The 24,639-nt window shown below is 43.4% G+C and overlaps 1 protein-coding gene across 6 annotated transcripts in view; it reads left to right on the top strand.

Annotated features, from left to right (window-relative positions):
• The first annotated feature begins 2,503 nt into the window (after nt 1-2,503).
• The window catches only part of TNC (tenascin C), a 98,464-nt gene continuing 76,328 nt past the window's right edge, over nt 2,504-24,639 (top strand). For 5 of the 6 annotated variants that reach the window (XM_040648966.2, XM_040648967.2, XM_046901672.1 and 2 more), the window contains exon 1: nt 17,830-17,924. The gene's annotated coding sequence lies outside the window, so the exon portion shown is untranslated. Of the gene's footprint in view, nt 2,542-2,617; nt 2,736-6,658; nt 6,797-16,702; nt 16,795-17,829; nt 17,925-24,639 lie in introns of those variants that run through there. The other variant, XM_046901671.1, reaches the window with a different exon arrangement.

Genomic DNA, 24,639 nt, shown 5'->3' with positions numbered 1-24,639 from the left:
CAATAAATCATGTTTATAGAATCACAGAATGTCTTTGGTTGGAAGGATCATCCAGTTCCAATTCCCCTGCCATGGGCTGGTTGCCAACCACCAGGTCAGGCTGTCCAGTGCCCATTCAACCTGGCCTTTAATGCCTTCAGGATTGGGCACCCACAATGTCCCTGGGCAATTTTTCCAGCACCTCACCACCCTGAGTAAAAAATTTCTTCCTAACAGCTAACATAAATCTCCCCTCCTTTAGTTTAAAGCCGTTCACCTTTGTCCTATCACTATCTGGCAGTGTAAAGTGTCGGTCCCGCAGTGTTACTCAATTCTGTTGCTATAATACAAGATGTTGTACTTCATTTTCATTGGCATTGGTTTGAAAATGGACCGTAGACACAAGTTATCTTTATTGCAATGCACAATTTAGAATCTCAGAGAGATTTGAATGTCAGTGAGATTCATGTCCCAGCAGCAGTGAACCTTGCTCCTATGCAGATGCAGCTCTGACTCGTTTTGGCCCTGATGCTGTAATGTGTTAAGAATCTTCATGTTGGCTTGACTTTAGAACTGAGTAGAACTCCATCTGAGAAATCTGCAGTGACGTATTTTGCCACTGCAAATCCTTTTCTTATGCCTCATATGGAAGAATGGGTCAAAGCCATGCTCGTCATGGCTAGAAATGAGCAGAATGTCTCAGAGAATAACTGCAGAGTGATTTGTAGATTTTGATGCATTTTGCAGAATGTTTTTCAATGTTGCAACAGTATTCTTGGATCTGCCACCATTATTATGAAACAGGAAAAATTCTTCAGCATCTCACAGAAAGGAAGTCAAAATAAATCAAGGTTTTCTGCTCAGAACTTTATGAATAGACCATTAAAAAAGCATACAAACAGGCTGCAATGAGTTAGAATTGTCCTCCTTTGAAGATTTCTCTGAAAGTCCGCAACCATCATATCTGAAGTGTGATTTGGGGAGGAAAATGTTCTGTTTTGAAAACTTGGGTCCAGGTAAAATTGAGGAAAGCGGTGTGTGCCGAATTGACTAACAGTAGAAGTGAGGGTGAATGATTAACACAAAGTTTTTTTTTTATTTTTATTTTTTTTCCCTGTAGTAACAAAGCACATTCTGTTTAGGAGAAAAGGGCTACAGTATCTAGGCATGCCAGAGCATCCCTGTGCTTTTGTTCTTGTGTAAAAGCAAATTTGGAGGAGGATTAGTACCCATGCGGGACAATATGAAAAAGTAATGCTATCCCTTTTATTCAGAAAACCAGTGGATTAAGTAAAAATAAATAAATAAGTAAATAAAAGTTGTATTTGAGAAGCATAGAATGGCCTGGGTTGAAAAGAACCACAATGACCATCTGGTTTCAACCCCCCTGCTATGTGCAGGGTCACCAACCAGCAGACCAGGCTGCCCAGAGCCACATCCAGCCTGGCCTTGAATGCCTCCTTGGGCAACCTGTTGCAGTGCATCACCACCCTCTGTGTGAAAAAAGTTGTTCCAGGATTGTTCTTATACTAAAAGAAGCTTATTATTTAAGCCCTATAAGCTTAAATGGGCTATGGACTCTTGAACTGTTAACAGCACTGAATAAGATGATGATGAGTTCTGCTTTCCTGAGTTCAAATGGAGCCATTGTGTGTCGGATGAACTGCCACCAGGCAGACATCGTGAGCTTGAAAGGCTGCACTGCAAATCATGGTAGCAGCAGCTTTTGCTTAACGCTCACAGAAGTGACTTTGATAACTGGCCCCTCTGAAGTAAAACTTTACTGAAAGTCATTTTTTCTACTGTTGTGAGCCAGAAGTCTGGCTTGATGCATGCACTGCTCTGCCGCTCGTGCTCCGAGTTTAATTTATGAGCGATAAGGACCACTTTGTCTTTCTGCTTCCTGCCATGCATGTTTTCCTACACGTCTTCGCTCCATTTCCTCCCATAGTTTGTTCTGCCTCGTTACCCCGGGTTTGCAGCACCAGCAGGCGGTACGAGCCGCTAAGAGCTGCGCTCTCCGTGTTTCCAACCAGAAGCTGCCTCCGGTGTCACTGAGGTGTCCATAAGGCTTGTTTTGAACTGTTGACATTCTCTTTTTCAGAGCTGTTATTTTTTTCCTCCAGAACACACTAGCTTTTCTTTGTCAGCCTTTCAAATCAAGGATTTTACGAGAAACTCAGCTAGCTCTCAGCAGCCCTCGAGAGATGTGATGGAGTCCTGTTGTACAATTTGCAGACTGTAGCTCTTCACGCTACTGATGAGTTGGTATAGCACATCTCACCACTGAAGCCAACATCACATGCCTCAGCCTTGGAGCTCCGTGTGCTCCTCTGGCAGCAGCAGGGCTGGTGTGAGATGGGTTGCAGGCTGTGAGTCAATCAGCTGTTTAAAATGTAATGCTGCTTTCCCAATAAAACCAAGACTGGTGGGTGACACAACGGGAAGTGCCCAATCTAGTCTGTGCTCTTTTTTTTTTTTTTTTTCCTCTGTGAAAGGAACCGTAATCTGTGCAACTTCTTTTAGATTTAAACAGGGTTGGTGAATGTGGAGCTGGTTGGGGTAAGAGAGTTCAAAACAAGTCCAGCTCTTTTTGATTCTAATTTAAGACAGTGATATCTTGGCTTTTTTTCTGAAGTATGCATGCAGTGCATCTGTATGCTCTCAGCATACTTGTCATACACCGGGGCAAAAAGGAAACAGAATGAACCCACCAATCAATGTGCTCCCATGTTGAGGAGGATCCCCTCTTCCTGGTAAGTAAGTAAATTGATTTTCTGCATTTGATGTTTGAGCAGCATGTAAGATGAAGCTGCAGAACAGTGTCCTTGGTTTACAAATGAATCTACACATTACTCAGAATAGAATAAAAAATCCAGTTTGCAGATCAATACACCAAATTTGCTCATTGCTTTCCTCATTTGTGAGGGGGGCACCCAGGCCAAAAGCATAGCAATAATTTGTTTTTCTTTTCTAGTCTGAGGAGCAACATAAAAGAAGAGGCTTTATGACAGGAGAAATTTCTGTTCCACTTTCACCTGTTCTGCACTGAATGACATTAAGGATGCACTTTTCATGTTTGCAATTTTATGTGAAGTGTTAAGTATGTCTAATGGACATACATGACTCAGAATTTTGATATTGTTATAAGAGTAAAGGAATAATCCTACTTTTAACACATCTAATTGTGCAATCCTGAGAAAGCTGATTTTGTACATCCAAGAGGACTTATCTTACATTTCCAGGTGTGGGATTGGAGATAACAATTAGCTGCGGGACAATTAGAGGAGTACCCTGCTGTCCCTCTAAGTGTGTAAACCTATCTCATAGGCACTGCTGTTACTCTTTGTTGTCACCCAGCTATCTGCCAACTTGCCTTGGTTTGCACCAAAACTCTGCAACTTAAGTTTGCTACTGCAGTCACCAGGGGTTAAACTTCTGCTCGTGTGTTCATCCCTGACAACAGTACTGAAGCCAGCAACTGCTTCATGGCTATGTCATAGTAGTTTTCACACCGTAGATGTTCCTGTCTCTATCTTGTATGTCTGATCCAGCAGGTGAACTTGGAGATTGCATCAACCTGCTTGGGAAAAAGGTCAGGTGAGAGTGTCCCTGTTCCAACTGGTTACCTACATAGCATTCCCTGTCTGCCTGGCTCCAAGGAGTTGGATATAGGCTTCTCTAGCAGTAGCTCTGGTGTGAACTGCTCTGCCATTGCAAATGCTGCTCTGGGTGTGGAATGTGATACAAACACGGGATCTGCTTCCTGTTCTTGCTCCAAGAAATATTCATCTGGTGGTACAAAGTAGAGCAAGTTCATAAAGAGAAGCTGAGAGGTGGGCAGCTGGTAATTACTGAGTGCAGTGGGAGCTTTGACTCAGAGGTTCCCATCCTTGCTCCGGATCTGATGGAGCAGGGTATGTCTGTAACTCCTTCCCCTTAATGATTTGGCTGTCAACTTTGGGTTGAAAAACATAGCACTACCTGTTGTGTTCTGGGTTTTGTGTGAGACTGAATTCACCTGTATTGGTGCCTTCTGGAGATGAGCATCTCTTTCCAGTTCATAATGAAACACAGGATTGTTTTCAGGGCCCATCTCTCTCCTAGCCATTTTTAATATCCAATTTAGTGATCTCTGTTCTACATACTGGCTTATTCCTGCAAACCCTTATGAGAGACCTCTTTTGTGGTTTTGATAATTGATGAAATGTTTGCGTTTCTCAATAATCGCAAATTGACTGGGCATGAGACCAAGAACCTGTCCTTATTTACCTCTTACTTTGAAGTCTTTCATTCCAAGTGTGAATGTTTTCACCTCAGCTGCAGCTAGAGACATGAACAGACTAGGGGTAAATGAAGTGTTGATGTAGATGAAATTGAAAGAGTATAAATAGAGTAGATAGAGTCATATTTTTCGGCCTGTTGAGAAGTTGGGCCTTACAATCTCAAAGCAGTATCTGCTGATCTTGAAAGCATTTGGCTCTGTGACGCCCATGTAAGGTAGCATTGCCATTGCAATTTTCCAAGTGAGACAAGGAAATCACAAAGGATTGCTGATGGCAGAAGAATGCTGAATATGTACCTTTAGTACCTTTATCTCTAAACTATTAATTTCAAGAGTGGAGCCTCTATGTAAGGTGGAAGAACGATAAATTGGTAAATAAAGCTATGTCTTGTGCTCTTAACCTTTCTCAGCTAAAACTTTCTACATTTCCTATAGTTTTATCGTTTAAGTACTACGTATATTTTTATTTTTTGCGCTATAATGTTGTTGCTGGCAGTTGAGATATCATTAAACTGATGGCAAACTGTGCTTAACAAGAAAGACATAATGGAGGCCGACGTTAAAATTCCATCTGTTTCAACCCTTGTAAAAGGGTGTGAAAGGTTTGCCTTAGGTCTTCAGATGTCCTTCATTGCTATGAAGTGAGGTGTTCTTATGTGGCCTTGATGGAGGACCCAATGTCATGTGCATTGGGGTCAGAGCTAGCATATTCGCCCAGGCAGACTTACTCATAAAGGCTGCCTGATTTATGAAAGCACCAGAGACTGCGCTATTCCAAAAACAATGTGCCACAAACGCAGTACCGGATGCTCACTCACATGAAAACAATTGTTCAAATGCTAAACGAAAACTCATAATGAGACCCAATGCTCCCCATTTATGGGCTGACTGAAGCCCCAGCTGCGTTTGTGAGTGATTTCCCTGACTTTGATGGCCCAGAGGGCTCTGCTCCAGCTGCGTGTCTGGGAGTGAAGTGGCCCAGGCTGCTGCAGGACCGTGGAGGAGGAGGAGGAGGAAGAAGCCAACCCAGCCTGGAGCACCAGGGAATGCGGAGGAAGTGACTGTGTGCTGTGTTGGAGGGCGTAATTTCACCCAGGAGGAGCTGGCTGAAGCCCTGCAAGTATGATTTGGCCAAGGGCCACGCAGAAGCTAAGAATGACCTTAAATAGTAGTCAAACTCGTGGTAGTGTGAGCTGCCTGTGCTGCAGCTGGGGACATCCCTGGTTGCTGACTCACGAGCTGCGGGGTGAGATCTGGCCATGCTTGCTCTGTGTGGGAGACGTGCACTGTGTTACTCATTGCTGTTTGGGATGGGATGTTGTAAGGTGTCTGCAGGCACGCAGGAACTTACATGTCCTAATTTCCTTTGCGTCACAGCGGGTGTCCATGTTCCCGTGGAACAGAGGCTGCAAGCTCCAGCAAAAGCCACATTTGCATCAAATCTGGATTACTGTGCTGCTCATCTCTAATCTGCAGCATGGATGGTGTCTTACCATGCTAACTAGGAAGCTTAATGGGTATTTCCATTAATAGACAGTAGACGTGTTGCAGAGATTCAGGCTCATGTTAAAAGGGGTGGGAAAAAAAAAAAAAAAGCACATACTTCCCATTTAGAATTGAATTAATATAAGTGTGTATTGGATGGAGGTGGTGGAGATTGGTAGCTGAAGGCCAGGGCTGTCTGGGCTGGAGAGAAGCTGGTGGTGTCCCTGTGCAAATCTCCAGAGAAAGAGCAAAATGCTGCAAAGGAGTGAGGATCATAGAATGGCCTGGGTTGAAAAGGACCACAATGATCATCCAGTTCCAACCCCCTGCTATGTGCAGGGTCACCAACCAGCAGACCAGGCTGCCCAGAGCCACATCCAGCCTGGCCTTGAATGCCTGCAGGGATGGGGCATCCACAGCCTCCTTGGGCAACCTGTTCAGTGCATCACCACCCTCTGGGTGAAAAACTTCCTTCTAATATCTAACCTAAACCTCCCCTGTCTCAGTTTAAAACCATTCCCCCTTGTCTTATCACTAAGAGGATGAGGAATGATGTGTGAGCAGCAGTGTCTGTGAGGAAGGATGGGGGCAGGTCCCTGCAGCCCTTTGAGAACTCATGCTGGAGAAGCAGGATATTTCCTAGTGGGAACTGTGGGGGACTCACAGTGGAGAAACCTAAAATGGACTGAAATCTGCTGCTGAATGCACATACTTGTATGTTTTACTGAATAGTAAGTGAAGGCTGAATGAGGATAGTGCAGCAAGTCAGTTCAAATGATGCTCATAAGATCCTGATTTAGTGCAGGTTCCAGGTCTTTCACACCTGGACACATTCATTTAGGATTAACCTGTCAATTTGACTGATCCCCATTAGCACATTTTATCAAGATCCTCTTTGTGTTTTCTTAGCCTCCTAACACATCACCAAAGGCTGAAGGAGATGTGATGCCTCAGAACAGCTGGCTCTGCCCACGGATTTGGCAGTCGCTGCTCCTCCTGGAGCCCAGGAGACCCGAGAGAAGTGCTGGAGGTACAGCTGGAAGCCCGGTGAGCACGATTTAAGAACACTTACTAATTTGAGACAGGAATCTAACATTACCTTGGGCTAATTGTTCTGAAATTAATCATCGGAATCCATCACCTGCCTAGGTGATCACCATAGCAACCGCGAAACAAACACTAGCAGTGTTAAAATTATCAGGCAACCTAAGGGAATAAAGACCTGAGTTGGAGTTTTGGAGAGTGTTTATGCATACGTGATATCTTGCAGGAAAAGATGAGCTTATGGCCTGTCTGTCGGTGTTCTGTCCCCATGGTGTTCAGTGGCTGTTCAGTGGTGTTCAGCCCTTTGGGCTGGTTGAGGAATATCTTTTATTGAAAAAGTCATGCTGCAGCCAGCTGAGCTGCATGAAATCATCATTTGGATTGAAGTAAAAAGCAGTAAACATGATTAAATGGATATTAAAAGGAGTCTGAGGGAAGGAAAAGGGCACAGGCACCCATATATCTCATTACAGGGTATCTGTATCAATGGAGCCAGAAAAGCAGCTGTTGGAATTGTCAGCAGAAAGCTCTTAAGTCATGATGTCTTTATATGAAACTGTGCAGTTAGCATCTTGCTGTGATAGTATCAGCAACAGTTTTGAGCTTCAGCCATTCTCTGGAGTTCAAGCTCCATGCAAACCAGCTGAACTCTGTCTGTCCCTGTTGAGGAGGGATACTAGATACTTAGATTGGCTTTTCTGCTGCAGTGTAAAAGAATCTACGAGTTCATGGTTCAGGAATGCTGCTAAGAAACCACAACAAGGGGCTATGAACAATTGCAGATCCAGCTTCCCTATGGAGAAAGGTGGGGGTGACCCACAACAGAACTGCTCCAGCATTTGACTCATCTGCCCCAAGAGCTGTAAAAGCAGCACATTATGTTGCTTGTTCCAGAGAACATGGAATTTCCTGGTGGCACCTGTAATGGGCTGGGGCAAGTCTGACTCCTCCATCCTTCCCTGGTATTTGCAAGCTGTGTTGAGTGATGCACGTGTGCTCCACTTGGTGCGGGATGGGCATTGGATAAAGAAGTGGCTCCCAGCTAACACAGCTGTGTGCCACAGGTGTGCAGTTTTGCGAAGAACAGACCTCCAAATTGTGCACAGGAAGGTGACAGAAAAACACCAAAGAAACCAAACTTCCAGTGTTTAAAGGAGGCCTTCAGGAAAGACTGGGAACTTCTCTTTATCAAGGAGTATAGTGGTAGGACAAAGGGCTATGGCTCTAAACTAAAAGAGGGTAAGTTTAGATTAGATCTCAGGAAAAAAATTCTGTACTCAGACATTGGTGAGGACCTGGCACTGCTGCCCTGAGCTGTGGGTACCCATCCCTGGATGTGCCCAAGGCTGTGGATGGGCCCTGGGCAGCCTGAGCTGGGGGCTGTCCCTGCCCATGGCAGAAGTTGGATCTGGATGGGCGTTTTGTCCTTTCCAACCCATTCTATGGTTCTACAATTAAAAAAAAATATAAAAAATTCCACCAGAACTGTTAGATAATAGCATAACCCATTCTGTAGCGGTGCCTCTTTCATCCTTCTTACAAAGCTGGTGGATGGGGTTTTTTGCATATGAGAAGATTTAAGCCGTAAAAGACAAGAGTAGAAGTACGTTTCTGGATCTGCAGATCCTAGAAACATGTTGCCCTACACATTGATTACAATTTTTTAACTTATTCCAGGCTTTTTCCAAATTGACCAATGGCTTTGCCCAGAGACAAGATGTTTGGTACATGTGTGCAAGTATATATAGATTGGAATCATGCTGTGAGCAAGTTTGAAGTAAGAAAATACAGATGTTTATGGAAAATGGGAATGCTGTAAGTTCTCCAGTATGTTCTCAGATAAAGGGCAGACCTAACAACATAAGGAAGACTATAAAAAGCTTTTAAAGAAGATATTTTCTAACAGCAGCCTCTGCTTCTTTGATTTATTTATTTTTGTCAGATGTTCCTAATAGTAAATTACAACGTAGCGTCAAATGACTGAGAGTTAATGAAAGTGATCAGCAATTGCGATGTGACAAACACATGTTTATAAAGCAGTGATGATTATTAGCAGTTGCAGAGTCTGTTGTGGAAATGGTCTCTACTGTTTTCAACGTGCTGGTGTTGTATGTGCCTACAAAGGACAGAATCTTTCAGCTGTGTTGTAGAGAAAATTTGTCACTGGGACCAAATGCTGTCTTCGGTTATAAAATGGCAAAATCTTGTTTTGTGGACTGTTGTGTTTACATCATAGCTTCTCACAAGGACCGTCCCAGCTCTGACAGTGTTCTTTTCATACGCAGTCTTCAGCCAGCATACCAAACAGCCCTGTATGCATCGCAGCAGCAGCTCTGTATCTGCACAGCTTCTTTGAGGCTGATAACCCTGCTGACTTCCCGTCTGTAAAAGAAAACAAGCAGGAGGTTGTTGCTCCTGCTAAAGAAGTCATGTTGTCTAGCTTTACAGTTTCACATGGCTATATATCTAGACACCGAGGTCCTAAAAGCCCAACTCTCCTGAAGGAATGCGTACTGCACATACTTGATTGTCTGACTCATAAGACTGGTGCCAGGACTTTGGCTTTTCATTTCTATTTATTCACCACGGGAAACCTAAAGTACAAATAGGCTGGATGAAAGCCTGGCTCCACTGAAGTCAAGGACAAAATTCTCATTGATTTCTGTAGGCAGAGAACTTCACTTCTGTGCTTTTAGTTGTTCTTTACTGTTTCTGGCTTAGGGTTAAAGTGACATCTGAAAAGGCTCTGTTACCCCTGGTGATGATGAATTCCAACATCATTCCCACATATGTGTGTGTAAGAAGCATCTCTTTCTATCCCGAAGTGCTTGTAGTTTATGAAGTAAGACAGACTTGAAGAAGAGCTCACTAAAAAGTTGTTCATTAAACACATACGCAGACTTTGGGTCTGTTTAAATCTCTACACCAGGATATGGGGAAGGGAAAACAGGGAAGCATGGCTGACCTGCACGTTGGTTAGCTTTAGCAGCACACAGCTCTTTATGTGGTGCTTCTTGTGCACTCCTCTCCTACATCATGTCCAGACATGTCAGATTTTGGTGGTTCTTTCAGTTGCTACAACAGCCTCTTGGTGGTGTGAGCTGCCCTGCACGGCCGTTACTGTCATTTTTGCTAGGGGGGGTATACTTTTCTGTCACTTTTGCAGAGCAGTGAGAACAATTATTTTAAATCTGTACTACTATTAGGGAGCAGGACTCAACTGCTGCCTCATTAACACATTACAAGAGCTCACCGCCTTTTTGTCTGCTGTGTCAAGTGCAAATTCTGGTAAATCTTTACTGAAGCACATGCATTTCTGTTAGCATACAATTCCAAGGGAAAAAAAAAAAAAAAAAAGCAGAATATTTTAAAGCATTCAGCATCTGAGCTGAGAAATCCACTGGTTTAAAAAAAAAAATAAAATACCAACAGCTCCCCAGTGCCCAATTAATCATTGGCTTTTAACAACAGACTCGCAGGCAGACACAAAAGTAGAACAGGAAAGCAGGAGAAAAGAAACACTCCTTTGTCTCGTGGCTGAACTGGTTGCCCTTGCTGGGACACAAGCAGTTCATCTGGGCAGAGAAACCCACTGGCCCACTTGGCATCCTGCGGCTCTTGGCACGCGTTAAACAGGTCGGTAGGTGGTCTGGCACAGACCACTGGACGTGCTTTCTCACAAGGTTTCTTGCTTTGCAGGGGGAAAACCAGTTCAATGGAAAGATCTTTTCTACAGGGTTCATCAGTGGCTTCACGGCACTTAGGGAACGGTGTCCGGTGTGTTGCTGAACACTAAAAATTAGACTGATTCTCTGAGGTGCTGCAGTTCATTTGGTTGGTACCATCTCATTGGGAAATAAGGAAATGGGTTGTTTCAGTCCCAGTGCTTTATCCAGCAGTTTTGGTAGAGGAACCGTGGATTTAGAGATCACTGACGTTATTGGATGAAATAATGCTGCTGGAGATGTTAGGGAGGCTGACCAGGAGTCACTGTGCTCCTCTATGCCTGAATATCTATTTTGGTTCTGAGGACTGTGAAACATCTGGTTTGCTCACCCCAAATTTTTGAAGGAGGTGATTATGCTGACAGTCTTTTACTAATTGTTATTATATCATTGCTGCAGGAATAGATTCCTTCTTATATAAAGTATGCCTGATTTACACTCAACTCTTGGAAGAACTTTTGGTTTCAAGTAGGGATGCAGATAGGAAATAAGAGGAAGCCAGTAGAAAATCAAGGACGTGTTGGACAAATTTGAGACAGACCTATTTTCTATCAGCTTAATGGTGTTTCTCAGCCCTTCTTTTTTGCACAGTTCGTTCCTATAACAACTGACCATTACCTGGAAGGTCACAATTTTCCTCTATGATCTTTCACTTATGTGTAGCGAGGGGATGTTGGGCCATGACATGTTATTGAAACTGATAGTTCCAGCCTCAGCAGTGTCATCAGCTGGATCAGCAAAACTGACCCTACAAGGAAGGTGTGAAGTTTTATGTCTTTCACTGGAGTTTAATCTGTCATAATCTTACTCTTATTTCTTCTCAGCTGTTTTAACTGTGACTTTTACTCGTAGTAAAGAGGGATTATCTGTGCTGATGACCTCATGAGTGGGAAACTTCTTCAGCAAATGCAATCGTATTTCATTTAAGAGAATTTTTGCATTTAAATACGTGAATTCACTTCAATTACTGCTTGATATAAAGAGCGTTAACACGCACACCTACATTTCTTTCTTTTGAAAGGCCTTTATGGCTGGCCTGCACAGTTACTGCCCTCCCTCTTTATTCACCAACCACTCAGTTCTTTTTTATGACCTGACTTTACATGGATTGTTCCCTCTCAGTTGTAACGTGGCCAGTAGTTACAGCCTTTCTCAGTGCATGAGTTAGGTGAGGTTGTTTTAAACCTATTCTTTTTTTTCATTTTTGAGACAAAGGGATAGCTGCTTTCCCTATCTCTGCAAACTGAACTGCTCTGTGAAAGACACTTGCCATGTTTTCCTGCTGTGCTTTTGAATACAAATGACAGTCACCAGCATCATTTGTGCAGAGGTCAGCTTGAGGAAGGAGAGGTTCTGTGATGTTGAAGATTTCGGTTAATTTGGTTTGGAGGAGGTATGGGGAAAAGAGTATATCGGGTGGGCCCTATTTAGATTTAGGGAAAAATGTTTAATCCTGTTGAAATGATTATACTTCTGGACACATGAAGAAACAGAGCTTTAAATACCAAGAGAATGTTATTGGAAAAGTGTCCAGGACTACAAAAGGGCCTTTTGAAACTGTTGATATTGCCCAAATGGTGACAACATCCCACTTTCATCTCCTTTAAAAGTATCTAGGCCTTAGTTTTGTGTTTTGTGTTGTTAGTGAAGGCAGTAAGTTGCCTACTGTCACAAGGAGCATTGAGACTACACGCACTCCTCTCAGAAGCTCTCAGGTGAGTGGGTAGTGCAGGTAAGGGAATGATAAAATATGGTGAGAGCAGCTTTTAATTCTGACACTGCTCTCTTCCAAATCAAGAACTAAATGCATTACACAACAAGATGAAGAACATTTGGAATTAGAAACTCTTTTAATAGAAAGGGATGCAGCGATTCTGTTGGTGCACCACCACGCAGGTCAGTTGTCTCCATGAAATCACAGCACCCAGACATTGTCAAGGCTATATCTAATTATTGGAGGTTTTGACAGTTCCATCAGCAAACAAGTATTTTTAGAAGTTCCCACATCCTTTCCAGCCACGTGTGCCCATCTTGTTGGTCTGCGTTGGCCTCCTGAACCACAGAACGTTTGTGTCTGCTTCCCGTTACTGTCCTTCTCTGTGAATTCTGTGATGTCAGCAATGTTTCTGCCCTACTGGTTTTTGTACAAGTAGATAACACACTTTCTTCCTTAAGTCTTTGTTCCTAAGGAGAAAAAAAAAATAGTAGTTCTTTTCCAAACAATTGTCAAGAACTCCTAAGCCTTCTGGAGCATCACACAAAAGCAACTTAATCCTGCTCTCTGCAAATGTCATGTTGCCTTGATCTCTCTTAATAGGAATTTAAATTGTTGCTACAACATGAGCAGCAGTCGCGCCCTGTGTCACCGCCGCGTGCCACAAATCACACGCCGAGAACTGTCGGGAGTAACAATAACACGTCAAGGATGAAATGGCTTAAGTTTTTTGTGAGAGATAGTGTCATCGTTCCAGATTGCTCATTGGTTTTTTTTTTTTTTTTTCCTGTGTGCTTCTGCTGGATGCTTTGAGACTGAATTGGGTCATGGATCTGTAGGGGGGTGGAATTTGCTGTGTAAAGGGAAAAAGCAAAGTTTAGTGTAGCTAGGGCTTGATGCTTTCATAAGGATTTACTGAAAGTAGTTTTGCGGTGTGACCTATCCTACAGCTGCAGTGCAGAGAAAAGGGGATTGTTACTGCTGTGCTGCTGGGTGGAACAGTGAGCAAACTAGCTCAAGATTTGTCTGCAGGCATTAACTACTCCATTAAAGTTTATTCTCTTATTTTTTTGCACTAAATCCTCCTAAGAACATTCATCTATGTGTGTTCTTGCAGTTTCAGCTCATCTGCTTCTAAACTGGATTAAGGTAAGCCTTACACTGGCTACACAGGCAGGAGCAGACAATTGCATATTGCATAGTATGAGCTCTTAGCTGGTCAGATGTACAGCAGCTCTGTGTTAAAATGGCATTAGCATCCCAGATGCTGCCGAGAAATATGTAACAGCTTGGGTTTAGTGCTGTGCTGTCACAGATGTAATTTGCTGGCTTGCTACATGCCTACGTGTATTGCAGGTGGAGGAGATGTGCAGTTCAGTTGCTTGTGCCCTTGAGACATTCAAGGCCAGGCTGGATGTGGCTCTGGGCAGCCTGGTCCGGTGGTTGGTGACTCTGCACATAGCAGGGGGGTTGAAACTAGATGATCATTGTGGTCCTTCTCAACCCAGGCCATTCTAGGATTCTATGGTTCTAAACCATTAGTACAGAACAAGAGAAAGTAACCAACTAGTTTATAGTAGCTCTTGTGGTCTCTTTCTTCCTTAAGCCTGGAGGACCCAGCTCTCCTTTGTTCAGAATGGTTGGTATCTCACTTCCAAACTCTACAGGTTTCCTCTCTTTGTCTCTCTGTTTACTTCCCATTTAGAAAGGGGAGTAATGGAGAAACCTTATCTCTCCCTGCTGTGCTTATCTCACCCAGGTGCATGTGCATGTTTGATGATGAACAGGATCTCTCTTACAGTTGGCTGGGGGGTGTGGACGTAGCTGAGCAGCTTTGCTTGATCGTTAGGTTTATCTGAAGGTTCAGGTATTGTTCAGGAGAGTAATGGTCGTTTTGTCTGTAGTTGTACAACTCTGCTGAGCTCTTCAACTTCCTGTGGAAGTTCTAGGCAAAGCCTGGTTTCGTGCAGTTTAAAATAGCTTTATTAGACAAGACTAAAAATAGTAGGGCTCGATTTAACTCTAAAATCAGATCAGCTGTGCTAAAAAAGAGCAAAAAGATAAATCATTCCAAGCCTCCTCCTTTTCCTGTTTTTTTTTTTTTTCTTTCCTCTCTTATAAACTTTATTTATATAACTGAAATATTTGTCAGTTTATCTGCTCAGCCTGCCTGGTATGTACCCCACACCTGCCTGTAGGCTCAACACACTGTCAGGTTCCAATCGGATGTTTGGGGAGTGGAAGCCCTGATGTTAGTAAAGCTCTACACATTTGTGAATCTAGCAGCTATGCTGGGCAAAAGAACCAAATCTGACAGAAATACAGGCAATTCAGACACTACACAGACATGAAAATTCACCTGCTACCCCCATGGTTGGTTGCAGCCATCTGGTGAGTAAATACACATGCACTGACTGGTCAGTCAGGCTTTGTAGGTCTTAAATAGGAATAGAATACAATGTTTTAGGTTTGGTAGGAGTATTGTGGCAGGGAAGGGCAAAGGGGAAATTTCAGAGGCAAAGGACATAAATCAGTAAGAATTCATTCTGTTCTACTGCTTCCAGAACAACTTGTTTTGTAAGCTGGGTGTATATATTTGGGAAGGGTAAGATACAAGGCAGGTTGGTCCTGGTTCTTATTTGAAATAAAGCTTGGTCATACCAAACTGATGGCATAAGAAGGCTTTAATAAAATCATAAATTTCATTTGCTCTCCCTCCAGGGCATGCAACTCAATGTGCACGTTAATGCAATTTGGAGCCTTCAGTTTATATGCCAATGTTTTATTCCCTTCCTGTGCAAGGAAGATTTGTTTGTATAATTTCACTTTTTGTTAGCATGTAAAAATAGGGTGAGAAGAACCAAATGTTCATCTTTAGATGATGACAAGGTGTTCACAGGCACAAGGTGATGGTAAAAGAACTACTAGAATCAGATGGAGGTGACCTTCACCATGAGACTTTATGAAAACCTCTTACTGATGCATTTTTGGCACAGTTAGCCTTTGCTAGCAATAATTTCAAATGGTTTACAATTAGATATGATGCTTTTGTACCTCTACGCCTCCTTTAACTACATGATATATAGTCATATGCTATAGGCATTGACTCAGCAAAACACTGAAGTTGGTGAACTTTAGGCACTTATTTGTCCTCCATGAATTTGAAGTTGGCTTAGAGTGGGTAAATTCAGCATACAGCGTGAATTTGCCTGAAGTTCAAAATGAAACCATCTGGGAGGATTTGGGGTATCACAGAGACACTGCAACTTTCTTTTGGCTTTTGGGAATATCTTTTTTGTGTTCATCTCTGGGTGTACATTTTGTGACTCCTTTTTGTCTTTCCAGTCAGGGTTAAAATCTCTGAGCATTTCCCTAGCAGGCACCTGGTGAAGTCCTCTGTGGTATTAATTAATCAGCCAAAAAAACTTTCATTTGGTGTCTTTCATCTGAAGAACATATTTGAAGCCCATTCTCATTTCTACTCTAAATACTGCTTTCCTAGTGGTCTTCACACAGAAACCTCTTTCGATTAGAAAAGAAAATCCTCTGGAATTAATTTTCACCTCTGTGTTGTCATTTCCAGTAATCAAATGGGACTGTGTGACCTTTGAGGGGTGGGGGTGTTGAGAACCAGGCATTTGAAGCCACTTGTGAGGATCACAGTCCCTTGGTGGACCTAAACCTAGAGCCTTGGCCAAGGCAACAAAGTGCCAGTGAAGGACAACCAGCTTACTGCAGAACACAACTGATTTTTTGCAGCTGTATCCTCTGAGACTGAGAGCCCTGCTGAGTATTTAAGCCTTCCCCCTACAGCTCTTTTATTTAAGAAAGTGATTTTTGCATGTGGATCCCATTCATTTTTCAGTGATGACTTTGTGACACCGGTTCTGTGACAGTGCATGTCCTGGGAGGGGCAACGTGGCACTGGCTGTAGAGGAAGGTGCTGGGGTTAGGCAGGCAAACAGGGCTTCATGCACCCTTACACATCATTCATCGTAGCTCAGTGAGTAAGAGAAGCACAATAAGCACACAAAGTGCCTTCATCTCCATGCTCTGAGGAAAGCTTTCTTCACTCATGGAAGACTGAGTGGAAAAGGAAACCCAAGCCTCTTTAACTGCTATTCCTGGGATGAAGTGGGAGGAGATCCAGTTCTAACTGGGCTTTGAAGAATGTTGTCGAAGTGATTGCTGTGACCACTGAGGACTTCTGGGGCTTGCAGGGGGCTTGAGTCCTCCATCAGAAGGGTCTGGCCTTCTGCACAGCATTTAGTACTGATTTCCTGATACACCTGCAGCATTGCAGCAGTTAAGAAGAAAAAGTAACTTTGCTCTTAGAATTAAAGGAAAGAAGTTTTTCCTTTCCCTGAGAAAGTAGCTACAACTCTCAACCCTTTAAGGAGAGCTCTGCAGAGGAGCAGTTCCCCAGCTGGCGGAGAGGCTCAATGTGTGGATTCATGTGTTTTGTTACAGACACAAAGCTGTGCTCTGCTACTGATCCTTGCAGCAGAATCTCTGTGCTGTTTTCAGCCTGAGTGGTGGGAGAGGAAGGCTGCTGACGAATGGTGAGTGATGTTCTTACACCATTTTCTCTAGGGTTTGCAATTGAAGATAATTGTGTCATCACGGGATAGCCTGGAGATCTTGTGTGGTACAGGAAACCCTGGGCAGGTCTCTTGAAATAGTAAGGGTAGATAAAAATGACAAACTAATGAGAGACAGCCTGCTTGTTACTTAGCATGACTTCACCAAAATCAACTGCACTGTATCAATGAAATCTTCCCTGGAAAATCCAGGCTATATAACAGAAGCACAACATTCTCAGACTATAGGATGTCATATCCTTTTGGAATACAAACCTAAGCTCAGTCTTTTCTGGAAGGCCCTCCTTACATAGGCTCTCTGTACATGAGGCATCAAATTGATTATCCACTTGGAGATTAAGATCTGCCCCTTTGCATCTCCATGCCAATCAGAGCGGGGTTGGAAGACATGAAGAACAGGTCTGGAGAGTGCAGGGCTCAGACAGCAGCACTGTGTGGGTATCCACGGGGATTGAGAGGATTGCATGTCCATTTCGTTTGTCTCCGTGCAGTGCTGCATATCAAACTGGCATTAAAGCAATGATTCCCTCATCCTCTGTGAGGTGCACATAGAGAAGCACTCTTTCACACTTGAGTCCCCCCGCAGCAATGGGGTGCTGCATTGGGCTGAGTGCTTCCTGACTTTGATGCTCTCCATGCGGAGCCCATATTTGTTCATGTTTACACATCTTGGCAGGAAGGGAGTCGCTCTGTTTAGTATCCTCCAGGTTTCTTTGCAGTGGTTTTAAACACTGCCGCGTGAATAACAAACTCAGCAGGTCCTCCAGCAGCCTGCATCCCACCGGGCAGAGCTCGTGTCTGGCAGCAGGCAGGAGCACAGATTGCTGATGTAAACCTCAGCCCCACAGCCTCGCCAGCATGCAGATGTGTGGAAAGCTCCCATTCCCTCCAAATAGGGATAGGAAAGCGATGGAGATACTGTGATAGGCCATTCAACGAGCTCCCTCCTCCTTCCTCCCACTTCAGTCCACCTCAGCATGCTTCGTAAATCTTTTCACAGCAGTTGGGCATTGAGGAGTCATTCAAAAGCACCTGTTGCTGGGCTGTGCTGGAGCCGTGCGCCCAGTTAGTAGAATCCTGCTGACCACAGCGTAAGTGAATGTGTCATTAAATTCCAGGCTTCTGGTTGGGTTTTACATAGTTGATGCTTTGACACTGAATTTCATTCTGTTTTGAGCCTCTTTGGGGCTAACTGCTGAATGTCCTCGGTCGAATTTTGTCTTCAGCTGTGTTGTTTTTATTCAGTGCTTGTCTTGCTGCAAGTACTGCTTTAAAGCATCGTGTTATGTGCAGAGGGCCCAGGTGGGTCCTGCCCTGAGGATTGGAAGAAATAAAGGACTCACAGGATCTCTGATGAGGAAACTGAGGCACAAAGACTGTTAAATGGTTTGTCGCTTTCGTGGGGGTAATCAGGGCATTTATTGCACGGCTGCCCTCATGCTTCTGAATTTTGATCACGTTTAATATCTCTTAAATGATTTTTCATTTGAGGTAACAAGGAAAAGCAGCAAAGAAATCAAAAGCAAACCTGAAAGGTGTAAAATTTATTATAAACGGAAGTTATAGCATGCTTTCCTCTGAAGGACCTTTCATCTACCGCGTTTATCGCTACAGGGAGTAACGAGGAATTACTGTCATCTGAATGACTTCATGATGCAGGAGGGAAAGCTGGGAGTACAAACAGGCACAAAAATGAATGGTTTATATTGGGGTGAAGCTTTCCTCCCTGCAAACAAGCAGCAGACGGTGCTCGGTTCGGTGCATTCCAGCACTGGCCTCCTCTTGGTGCTCTTTAGAACTAAGGGTCGTGTTTCAAGCTGAAATCCAATGAGCTGAAATTTCATTTATGTTCAGGATCAATGAGGTTAAATGCAGTAAGCCAAAACTGTCATTAAAAGGCAATTTTGTAGATTGATTTGGGCTGGAAGGGAACCTTCTCCTCATTCCAAAGTTTCCTTCAGTCTGTAAATAAACTCTGGGGGGGAAAAAAAAACAACTGAGCCCTGGGTCCAAAAGCCAGATGTAATGCTTGGGGTGCTCTGTACTTCTTAAGGAAAATGTGGGAAATTGTATCTACCAGGGAAGATGAACTTGGTAGTCTGGATGTCTAGTGCTATAACAAGGAAACAGGTGGTGTTATAGGGGCCTAAAAGTAAACTCTGCAAAACCAGATCTGCAGCTGATGAAAACTGGCTGGACTCTGTGCAAAGTTGAACCGTATTGCTTTATATTTTGTGAAGATCTCTGTTTGGCAGCAGAACAGTTTAGGCTCCCTGACACACTTGAGTGTGGATGGGTGGATGGAACAAAGTACAATTTCATTCAGTTGCTGTAAATATTTATGAACATAGCTATCATTGGTGGGGAATGTGTTGTTGCTCAGCATTAATAAGACAGAATGAAAAGGGCAAACATGCCTGAGGCTCATGAGGCCAGATCTGGAGCCCGTGAAATTTATATAAGCATCTGTTCCTCCTTAGATACACTTCTGAAACTCCAGACAGGTAGGTAGACAGCTATGCAGAGTTATAGGTGCCTATAACCTATAGGTGCCTTCAAGCCAGGAATTATTCCTTCATTGGTATTGATGTATTGAGTTCTTAGAGGAAGTTCTTTGGTTCTTGAAGGCAGATGCATGGAACGAGTAATGAGTTCCCTCTGTGCTGGCTCTTCCAGCCCCTCAGCTTTGTTCTTCCTTGTGCTTCTGGTCCCAGTAAGCACAACACTGACGAACCAGATTTCATTATGTTGGCTGCCCAGAGGGCTGCAGTCAGTTGAATGTGTAGATGTCTACAAGTTCGGAGTCTGACAGTTACTATGAATCTTTAGGAAAAAATAATTCTTTAACTTAAAGGTTGGGAAAGGCACGGACTTTCTGGTGTTCTTCTTTTCCCTCTTCTCCCCTCTTGTCTTCTTTTTGGAAAGCTGAAGCAGTTTGTTTGTTTGTTTGTTTTAACCAAAGATATCCATTCTAAACAAAAATCTCCCTTCATCTCTGGTAGGAGGGCGATGAAGAATTTGGTTTGGCTAAAGCATCCTCCTGGGTGCAGAGAGATATGGCTTGTGGCTACATCATAGATTCTATGTGAGACATCATCTATATTATTTGGTCCTTGTTTGTGTCTTATCTGTAACCACACAAAATGTAGTCTGGTTTTCAGGTAGAGGATATTGGAAAGGGGAAGAATTGCCCTAAAGCACAGTTGATTTTTTTTCAGGTTCAACTTTCAAACTTAGCCCAATCTTTTTTTCAGAATGAATTATATTGTGGTTTTCTGTGCCACGAAGAGCAAGATCTGTATCATGGAATACTTACACTTCCTCCTTCATGAGACTATCTGGACAAGTACTTCCATCCTGCCCTGTACTGTTCTAATATATGCTGATTACTTTACAGAAGAGAGGAAGTGCCACAGTAATCATAAGGAGATAAAGCTCCAGTCAAACATCTTTCTTCACTTTCAGTGCTACCCTGACACCTTAGGGACCCGTTTTGTAGGCGCGAACCCATTTGTCAGACTCCTGGCTAACACCTCTGCACAGCCAGATGTGCTCAGCTTGTTGGCTTGCTGTCCTGTGGCTTCTGACCCTAATCCCTGCCGCATCACTTGGGAAAGAATGCCTTCCCCCTTCACCTTTTGCCCAGTCATCTTGCTTCCAGCCTGCTTTGTGGCACCTTCTTCAGCAGCATGTGATTCCTGGAAGTCCCTAGTCATTCGTTATGATGGTTGAGATGATGTTGTTGGCCGGATCCTGGCTTTGGAATTCAGTGGTAAACATTCTCACAAAACACTTACTGTCTGTCACAATAATTTGCTAATCTGTTTATAGCTGGGATTCTTACAAAATGAAATCAGTCCCCCGCACTGCCTCTTCATCTAAATGTCTCCAAGAAACAGAATTGGTGCCTTTGATGACATCACTTTTCTTGCTGCTGCTTAATTCAACATTGAGCAATAAGCATTCGGGATTTTTCCTACTTTGGAGCTCTCAAGGTATAAGAACAACTGAAAGGGTTCTTCCATTCCCTGTTGCTATTGAAGGGAAACCTGAATGGAAGATTATTCAGTATGTCTGCTGCAAAGTCTGTTGTGAATGTTGGCAGACGGTGTGAATGGGAGCCAAAGCAATGCTTATATGTACATTCGAAACTTCAGTGTTGTGTCATTAGAGAAAGAACGCTGTGCTATTCCTGTTATTCTGTGTTGCAAGTTGAGGAAGATGCTGCAGCTACAGAACATATGGATATCATTTATGCCATAACTTTGGTGCTCTTTAGCTGCTGTGAAAGGCTGCATTGAACTTGCTAGGAATCCACCTGTCCTTTCCATCCTCACACATTGCTAGCTGTGAAACATTCAGGTGTCGTACTGAGGGATATGTTTTAATAGGAGGTATTGGTGACAGGTGGGCAGTTGGACTGGGTGATCTTGGAGGTCTTTTCCAACCTTGGTGATTCTATGGTTCTATAGGCTTATATAGCAAAGCAAAGACCTAATTGTATTCTAAGTAAGTATAACTTCTAAGGAAGTTCCAGATTGGGTGGCATGAATGCTAAGGACTATGCAATACGTGACAAAGTTTAGTGCTGGTGAGATGTCACATTTGGTTGCTGCAGACTCCAGTAGGCTCTGGAAGCTAACGTCAGTTCCTCCTATCGCAGTCATTGTGTTGCAAAGGTGGAAGCAGTGTAGCAGGTCACACCTACCCTAGCCCTGGAAGCAAACAATTGATGATAAGAAGGATCCCACATTGAGGGAAGGATGCGGGGCTGTGCTTTCTTCAGCATGTATAGTCAGTGACTTTGGATAAAGCATGCTTACCAAGGAAATGCTGAAATAGGTCTTCACAAAAGGTTTGTGTAACAAAAGGTGTTGTGGGAAAGACCCAAGCAGCCTTGTGTGAGATCAGAACGTGTGAATGATGTTTCTGAACTGGAAGGTGGGAGCCGAAGGGATGCAGAAGGATAGGCTGCATTCCTGTAATGGAACTGACGCAGGAGGAGGCAGCTGTGAAAGCTTCAGTGCAAAAAATATCAGAGGTTTTAAATCCTACCCAGAAGGGGTAAGGCACCAAGTCTAAAAAGAGAAGGAAGGTTGGACAAAAACAGCTCCTTTGCACAGACTGCAGTTTATCTGTGCTGGAAGAATGCAGGAGTTAAGCTGTTGCATGTTTTTTAACAGAGATACTCAAGAGCTTGCAGCTGTTTCTAAGAGCTGTGGTGCAGGGGTGGTTTATGGAGCAGGAGGAAACATCTTTACTAATGGTTGGAGGCATCCTGAGTTCAGGCTGAGCTGTATGGCCTGGCAATGCCCAGCTGGGGAGCAGAAGGTGCTGAGGACCTGCTCCTCTACTGCCGTTTCTGCTGTGGGTACGAGGAATGAAAGGATTCTAAAGGAAAGACTGTGCTGATTTCCAAGGCTGCCTTCCCTCTTTAGCATTGCCTTTTTGACTGTAGGTCTTTGAACCTGGCAAAGATGTGTTATGTCATGGTATGATATGGTTGTCCAGGACTGGAAAGTCATAGGAAGACCCAAGTGTCTTTCTGAGGTGGTGGTCAGTGTATGTGGTCTCTGATTTGTGTGACAAAGCTCCTATTATTTCCTAACCTTAATAACTGCTTGCTTGGAGAATGGAAACTCTTTTGTTTGCCCAGTTGTTATAATTGACCTTAAGAATGGGTTTGTGATCAGGAGCTTTCATTGATTAACTTATTGAAATATTAAAGAAGTTATAATTATTTTTATAAGCTCTCCCATGCTGTTTTACTTAGCAGGGAGAGGAAACCATTCAGATTACGCCCTGCAGGTCTCAGAGCTCTTCTGAGTTCTCATGCTGTGCTCAGCCTTGTTTCCAAGCTGAACTTCTATGAGGGCTTTTGATAAAAGCTTTGTAGAAGTGTCCACCTTGTTGACGTTTTGCCCAAATAGACCTATTAACCTGTGAAGGAATTGGAGATTTGCAGTCCCTGTCTCATGAGGCTCCCTGAGCCACCCTTTCAGTGATCACACTATTCATGTTCTCAAGGAAAAAAAATATTCTATTGGTGGATTATGTCCTGCCTCGTGTTTCCTGATACCATATAGGATGCTGCACCTATGCATTTCTGGTGTCAAATTCAGCCACCTTTAGAAGCCTTCTTCTTCCAGATGGAATACAGTCTATTACACAGTTGGCTTTTTACAGCACATTGAAACATTAACCACTTCTTCTCCTCCCATCATTTGTCCCATCATTTAGGAGGTGAGTTCACTTGCACCAGCTAAAGTTTGGAGTAATGTCATTTGTTTGTAGGAAGCTATTTTGGATTTACACCCTTTAGGATCAGGATTTGCTCGACTGCTATCCTTCCTCTCAGCCCCTTTCTCCACAGTTAAACCACTCCAATGTTTTTGAAGGCTTGCACACTCACATCCCACATTAAATCCACAGTAGCCTGGAGGTCAGGCAGTCCCATGGCACTGTGAATATATCAACCCACTGAAATAGAGTTGCCTTTCATCAGATTCTTCTTTAGTGGGGTGAAGGATTTAATTTAATGGTTAAAAAAATAGAATAAGAAATGTGATACATGAGCAGCTCCATCAGACTGTGTAGGAAAATGAGAGTTGGCAGGTGGAAACAGCAGCCCAGCCTTTCCATAACTTCCCTCTGAAAAGGCTGATTATGGAACAAGCACTCTGCTTAATGCTCCCCAGTGAGCCCTGTCTGTCAGCATCCAGAATCCACTCATGTTTGAATGAATGCTATTGTAATTGTCTATTTGTTTTTCAAACACTGCTTTTAGAAGACGGGTCCTCCTCTTCAGAGCACATCTCATACGTTCTCTCCTAAGTGAATGCATTGCACCTAGGCAAAATGTAAGTATAAGGGTTAGAAACAAAAGGGTAAGGGGAGGAACAAGTCTCTCTGTGAAAAAAAACACGTAGGTATAACCTTGGTCTGCTTTTAGCAGAGAAAACCTGCAAAGTGTCTGCAGTCTGTTGTTCTCTTCAGCGTAGCTCTTACACCAACAGTGTGCTTTGCAGTCAGCTTCTGGAAAGAGCACGGGCTAAGTGAGAGAACTGAGAACATTTTGTGTGTTCTTTGCCCTTGTTACTGAACTGCTTGCTCTCATCTGCCAGTAGGTGTTAAAAATGTATTTTCCTATTTTACTGAGGGTTAACTGCTTCATCTTTACCACTGCTGGAACAGGCACCAGTGCTGAGGATCACTTCCAAGATTGTCTTTAAAATCTTCCCCAAGTGTCGATTAGCCCAGAGATGTAAATTGCTTTCTATTCTCTGCACCTTTTTTTTTTTCTTTTTTTGTTTTTTTCCTGGATCAATGATCTCCCAGATCTCTGAAACTGGCTCTGCTGTCTGAAGCAGCCAATGGAAGGAGTAAAATCCACTGTTCTTTCCTTCCTGAATTGTAATGTATCTTTACGTATATACAGTTCACAACAGAGGGACCCACAGAATAAAGGCAGGGTATTGCTCCCCATTTTTCTTGCTATCATTGTCTGGCTGCCCGACGATTTGATGTACTCTAGTAGTGCTCATGAGCTTCTTAATGAACATTACTGTGACACCTCCATTACAGAGGCTGTAGGCTTGCTTATACCATCCTGCACTCTTGACTGGTTACCAGTGCCTATCAAGCCACTGGTGTATGTGTGTTGACATGGATTATGTTGCATTTATGTTATTGGCACAGAGGCTCTGCTCTAGGAGGAGAATCCGTGCATCAAGGGTTAGTACTCACTCTGCAACTCTATGCTGAGAACCTGAGGTATGGGAGTGTGGGTGGGGTGATGGCACAAAC

This window comes from Gallus gallus, chromosome 17, assembly GCF_016699485.2.
Source record: "Gallus gallus isolate bGalGal1 chromosome 17, bGalGal1.mat.broiler.GRCg7b, whole genome shotgun sequence".
Lineage (NCBI taxonomy): Eukaryota > Metazoa > Chordata > Aves > Galliformes > Phasianidae > Gallus > Gallus gallus.
The sequence above is the reverse complement of the archived record's forward strand: the minus strand, read 5'-3'. Positions and strand labels throughout refer to the sequence as shown.